Source organism: Myotis lucifugus, unplaced genomic scaffold (genome assembly GCF_000147115.1).
Source record: "Myotis lucifugus unplaced genomic scaffold, Myoluc2.0 scaffold_310, whole genome shotgun sequence".
NCBI classification, from domain to species: Eukaryota; Metazoa; Chordata; class Mammalia; order Chiroptera; family Vespertilionidae; genus Myotis; species Myotis lucifugus.
In genome coordinates, this window is record NW_005871358.1 from 1,398,027 (window position 1) to 1,404,604 (window position 6,578).

The window sequence follows — 6,578 nt, forward strand, 5'->3', positions numbered from 1 at the left end:
ACTACTGAACCCTTGCTCCTAGGGGGAAATGCAGGGTTAGGTTCCCGAAAGCCTCTACTTACAACATTTTTCCAGCCTATCAAAAATAGCTTTGTGTTGCATGTATTTTTGTTTAAGAACATATCATTTACTTGTCTTTTTTAAAAATATATTTTTATTGATGTCAGAGAGCAAGGGAAAGGAGAGAGAGATAGAAACATCAATGATGAGAAGGAATCATTGATCGGCTTTCTCCTGCTCAATCTGGGGATCGAGCCCACAACTCTGGCATGTGCCCTGACCAGGAATTAAACCATGACCTCCTGGTTCTCAGATTGATGCTCAACCACTGAGCCACACTGGCCAGGCAATGTGTGGTATTCATCCACTAACATTGAACTCATGGCCAACGTCCCTATAACTCATGTCTGAATGAAACTTATCTAACACGTATTTTCTCCATAAGTCATATCACAGCCTTCTTGCACTTAGACACACTAGCGAGTGTTTCAGCACTACACTTGGGGGACAATTTCAACAGTGACATCACCAACAGAAAGCACAAACATGTGAATCATGGGGCACTACGTAGACTATGAAAATGACATGTTTATTGTATCAGAGCTGAAACAAGGAGGCGGAACCCTGCCTTGTTGAACCTCAGATTGAAAGGGGCCAGAAGGCAAGCCCAAATTCTGGCTGGGGGCCGATGCTGCACACCTTCCTGCTGTCTTGCCTGTGAACAGAACTTTAGTCTCTATCATCAACCATTCAGGGAGGGATTCAGACACCCCCACAATGACCTTCCTCTCAGAGATCTTATCCATCCGGGTGAGTCCAATAACCTAGCTGATCTTACATGAGAGAGAGGGTCACAGAATGAAAGCCAAGAACATTTACCTGTTGTCAACTGAGAGCCTATTCTACTTAGCCCAGAGGTAAGAGATAGCTGTTTGTTTGCTTGATTAATGTATTTATTTCAGTGGCTACATAAGAGTTCATAGTATGACTTCTACTCATACCTTTAATGGTCTTTCATACTCTTTATCATTATATTGCTATCATATCAATGCTATTAAAATAAGTATGTTGAAATTATGAAATTCAAACTGTGGTTCTAATCGGGGGTGACTTTCCCCCCAAGAGACATCGAGCTATGTCCTGAAAGATTTGTGACTGTCACACTAGAGAGGGGTGGGTGGAGGCAGGGATGCTCTCAACAACCTTCAATTCACAGGACAAACCTCACCACAGAGAACAGTGTGTCCCAGATTGTCAACAATGCTGAGGATGAGAAACTGAGTTAAATAACATCACTATTTATAATATTTATGACTGACTTCATCCCCCCCCCAAAATTGAAACACTTTCTGCCAGTGAAATTAAGAGTACTCCCTTTTGCTACCAGTTAAAAAGTTCTAACCCCAATCAACGTGACTGCTCTTCCATTCCCCCCCCCCCCAGGCTAATTACAAAAGGCATTTCTTTTTTAAAAATATATTTTTATTGATTTTAGAGAGGAAGGGAGAGGGAGAGAGAGATAGAAACATCTATGATGAGAGAGAATTATTGATTGGCTGCCTCCTGTACAACCCCCACTGGGGATCGAGCCCACAACCTGGGTATGTGCCCTTGATCAGAATCGAACCCGGGACCCTTCAATCTGCAGGCCAACACTCTATCCACCAAGGCAAATCGGCTAATGCACAAAAGGCATTTCTTATTGTTTTCCCAAACTATTACTCAGTTTCTGAAAACTTCATTTATTTTCCCATTTTTGTATAGCATTTCAAATTGTTACTAGAAATCATTCTTTCTCAATTGACTTTTGTAGGACATATTTTGACCATAAAATTTTAAATATTTTATTTAAATAAAACTGTTTTCTAACTACTGAGTTTCTTGCTTTAAGACATTTTTTCCCACCTGTAAATTTTATATGGGATTTTTAATGTTCGTAAAAAATGTATTGTTGATCTTACATGGAGTTTGTAATCACTATAACATCTTGCAAGATATCTGAGGTCGAGGACCAATTCAATATTCTTTCAGATCAATAGCCATTTATGCCAACTTTCATGTAACAATTCAAACTTTTAAAACAATATTGAAGTATAAGCTTGCCATAGGGTAAAGGTTCATATTCATTGAAATCTAATTCCAGATTCATTTGGTGAATAATAACTGAGCATTTGCTATGTGCCAGAACATTCTAGAAACATATTACATTATATGCTTTTAGATCTAGCTCTTTACAATTTAATAGTCAACCCACATTGATATTCTTAAATGATTGTATTTTGTGTCTTGTTTTAGTTAGTGTTTAATTTTCCATTCTATTTTGCTTGCTACAGTTGTTTTGAAACTACTCACATTAACTTGGTTTCATTATCCTTCCATTTTTTTTATTTTATCACTTTTTACATTCTTAGTTTTGTCTCTGTGTAAGTGCACATCTAATCACATACCTTTGTGAAAAATCCAATTATGAACAAAGCAGGAGAACTCCTTGCTCTTTGGATCATGCAGTATAATAGTGAGAGCAGAGAACAATGAAATAAATGTGTGTTTAAAATATTGTCCTCATGAAGAACCATATGAAGAAAGCTATTCAGTATATAGAGATAGAACTGCCATGGTGTGGGCAGGATTTATAAAGCATGGTCTGGGGAGGATTTGCATGTTGGATGAAGACCGGAACCAGGACCAGAGTGTGCTCACAGGGTGTGTCAAAAAAGATGAAAACCCAAAGCCCAAAAATAACACAGAAAAGGTGCCGCATAAGAAAAGGGAGAAGGGGGCTAACCTCACCCCTATCAGACCACATAAAAACAAATTGGTCAAGTGACTATAAATAGGTACAGAAAACAAGTCTTCTACTGCTTGATAACAAAATTACCCAACTTTTAAAAAATAATTTATGTGTGTGTGTGGTGTTGTTTTATTTCTTTACTCATTATAAAGGTGTACAAAATGGAAGATATTTTTATCTTTTGGACAAGCTTATTTTTGTTTACTTATTGTTTTGCTGTCATCAATGGAATGTGTTGAGGGTTTAAATACTGCATGACCCAAGAATGTTTTTCTTCCTCACAGTCTTTTGGGGACCACCTGAGCTAATTAAATAATCTATTCCTTTTCATCCATTCATTTTTTTCTCCCCAATCTCCCTCTTCTCTGCATTATTGAACAGATTTCATTATGTTTTATTAAATACAGGGGAAAAAATGGCCATCTTGGTATGGAACCCCAAGTTTATTTGTCTATGGAAGGCTTAATATTTGGAATTTTCTGGAACCCATTTCTACATTAGACAGGTGAAAGTCAACTGATTTGGCCACCTTAGGTTGTATCCATTCCTAGCATATTCAGTATGGCTGGAACTGAGACAGATATGGAAATAACTATTGAGGAGGCCATAGTGGTGTGTGTGTGTGTGTGTGTGTGTGTGTGTGTGTGTGTGTGTGTGTGTGATTTGTGGATGCGAGCAGTCCTCAGACCAGGGGTAGTTGCACTCATACACTCCAAGGTGGCTCGTACAATATGGGCCAGAACTTAATCAAGAGCAGGTACTAAGGAGGGGATCTGTTTCCTTTCACAGGACACCTTTGCAACAAGAATAATAGAGTTTAAGTGGTAGGATGTATGAGGAAATTCCTGTGCCTGAGGTTTCGGCAGTAGCAGCCAGGCCACCTCACATCTCAACGTGTCTGCCACCACTTCTTGTCACTCTCCCTCATGCTCGTTCACCTTCTAAACTGGCTTCACTTTTTTGACTTGAACATGTGAAACAAGCACCTTCCTCAGGGCCTTTGCACTGGCCAGTCCCTCTGCCCTGCACACACTTCCCACAGAGCCTCGTGTCTCCCTTCTTCTGTTGTGTTGCACAAAAAAATGATCAGGGACAAAAACTTTTCTTTTTTTTTCAAAATGTATTCTCATGGATTTCAGAGAGAGGAAGGGAGAGAGGGAAAGAGATAGAAACATCAATAATGGCAGAGATCATTGATCAGCTGCCACCTGCATGCCCCTGCTGGGGATTCCAGCCCACAGTGAGGCCGTGTGTCCTGACCAGGAATCGAACTGTGATCTTCTGGTTCATAGGTTGACGCTAAACACTGTGAAACACCAACCTGGCCAAAAGCTTTTCTTAAAAATAACAACAACATTGTCTATTGAGCCAAACGCTAGCCAGGAAAGGACCGATTCCTGGGGCATGAAGTTGAAAACACCAGCAGCAGACTGAGGCACAGAAGACATGTCCACTGTCCTGGGAGAAGGTACAGTGGGGCCATTCTAGAATAGGTATCAAGGAAGAAATATTTACTACTTTTGATTGGTTACAGGCAAGAGTCCTGAAAGCTCATGCATGTGCAGGATGCAGGGGCATCTAGTGGTCACTACAGATATTGATTCAAGTTCCAACATACATGTGAGCAGTCTTTGGTATGTGGACTCACAGCTTTTACCTGGTTGGCTACTCTTGTCTTTTTCTCTCACTCTCTGGTCTCCATGTTATTTAATTCAGGACATCACAGAATTTCCCCCTTTTTACTTAATTATCAAATCACTTATTTAAGGTCTCTGTTCAAATGTCACCTTGTTTGCAGATCTACCTACAAACCCATGAAAACCAGAACTCCGTAGTCACCTCTCTCCTTTAGATGTGCTTTCCTTTTCTTCATACCAGCGGCCACCATACGAAATAACTTATTATTTCATCATTTACTTCTACATTCTTTTCTCCCTCATTGCATTGTAGAGACTTTTGTTCTTCAGCACCCTATTCTCACAGCCTGGACAGTGCCTAAACATGGTCAGCATTCAATTTACATTCCTGAGAAACATGAAGAAATTCTCATTAAAACTGTAGAATACATGAACCCCCTCAGAGACATAGGTGATTTGAACAAATATTACATATCAGGGGGTGGTACTGGATATCCCCTATAGGGGACCATAACCATACATAATATTAAAATTTATGTCTAGCCTGCAAAATACAAATTGTTGCATTTCAAGTATGTGAGCAATGTATGTTTGTGTGAAAATTAGTCATGTTATTTTCATTTTTCCGGGTAGTCACCTCCACCATGTGGAACCTGTGAATCTTACAAAAATTTCAGAATTTCTTTTTCTGAAATTTTCTGAGAAACCAGAATTGCAGTCCCTCATATTTGGACTTTTCTTCTCCATGTACCTGATCACTGTGTTTGGAAACTTGCTCATCATCCTGGTCATCAGCTTAGACTCCCACCTCCACACACCCATGTACTTCCTCCTCTCCAACCTGTCCTTGGTAGACATCTGTTTCACCTCCACCACCATCCCAAAGATGTTGGTGAACATCCAGACACAGAGAAAAACCATAACATATGAAGGCTGCATCACCCAGATGTGTGTGTGTGTGTATATATATATTTGTTGGGTTGGATGTTTTTCTCTTGACTGTGATGGCCTATGACCAGTTTGTGGCCATCTGCCATTCTCTGCACTACATGGTCATCATGAACCCTCATGTCCTGGACCATGAGTGTCCTGAATTCCTTGCTACATTGCTTAATGGCATTACAACTGTCCTTCTTCATGAATTTGGAAATCCCTCAGTTTTCTGTGAACTCCATCAGATGATCAAACTTGCCTGTTCTGACACATTTCTAAATAACATGGTGACCTATTTTTCAGCTCTTCTGCTTGGTGGTGGTCCTTTTGCTGGGATCCTTTACTCATATTCTAAAATAGTGTCCTGCATTCATGGAATATCATCAGTTCAGGGGAAGTACAAAGCATTTTCTGCTTGTATGTCTCACCTCTCAGTTGTCTCCTTCTTTTATGATACAATGTTAGGAGTGTACGTTAGCTCTGCTGCTACCCACAGCTCACACTCAGGTGCCATAGCTTCAGTGATGTACTCCGTGGTCCCACCCATGCTAAACCCCTTCATCTACAGTCTCAGGAACAAGGACATCAAACAGGCTCTGAAGACATTATCTGTGACGGAAACTACAAACTGGCCAGTTGTCCTAACACTGAAGATGTGCCCATGATGGCAGAGGTCAAAGGCTCAGAGTCAGATGCTGTGATTATTTTTTCACTATGGAAGTAGAACTTGCTTTTTCCATTGATTTTCTGAAATTTCTATTTCTTTGACCTCATCTTCTTTATTCAATTTATGTAACTCAATTAAGCTTTCTGCCCTCTCAGCTATTCAACAGCTTTTCTCTTTGCTGTTTTCCTACTTTCCCAAATTTATTTCCATATGGATAAGATATTTAAAAAATCCCATTTAACTAATGGACAACATGAATTTTTTAAAAATAATTTTTCTCAAATGACATATATCATACAAAATAATTTTTGTACCTAAAAAATCATCCTGAATGGTATTACTTCTATGGAAAAAATTATAATTAATGAGCCCCACTGATTTGGCTCAGTGGTTGAGCCTTGACCCATGAACCAGGAGGTCATGGTTCAATTCCTGGTCAGGGCTCATGCCAGGGTTGTGGGCTTCATCCCCAATAGGGGGAATGCAGTAGGCAGTGGATCAATGATTCTCTCTCATCATTGATACTTCTATCTCTCCTGCCCTCTTTCTT

General features: G+C 39.8%; 1 pseudogene; it reads left to right on the forward strand.

The window, feature by feature from the left end:
- The first annotated feature begins 5,272 nt into the window (after positions 1–5,272).
- On the forward strand, positions 5,273–6,026 carry LOC102428311 (annotated as a pseudogene).
- The last annotated feature ends 552 nt before the right edge of the window (positions 6,027–6,578 follow it).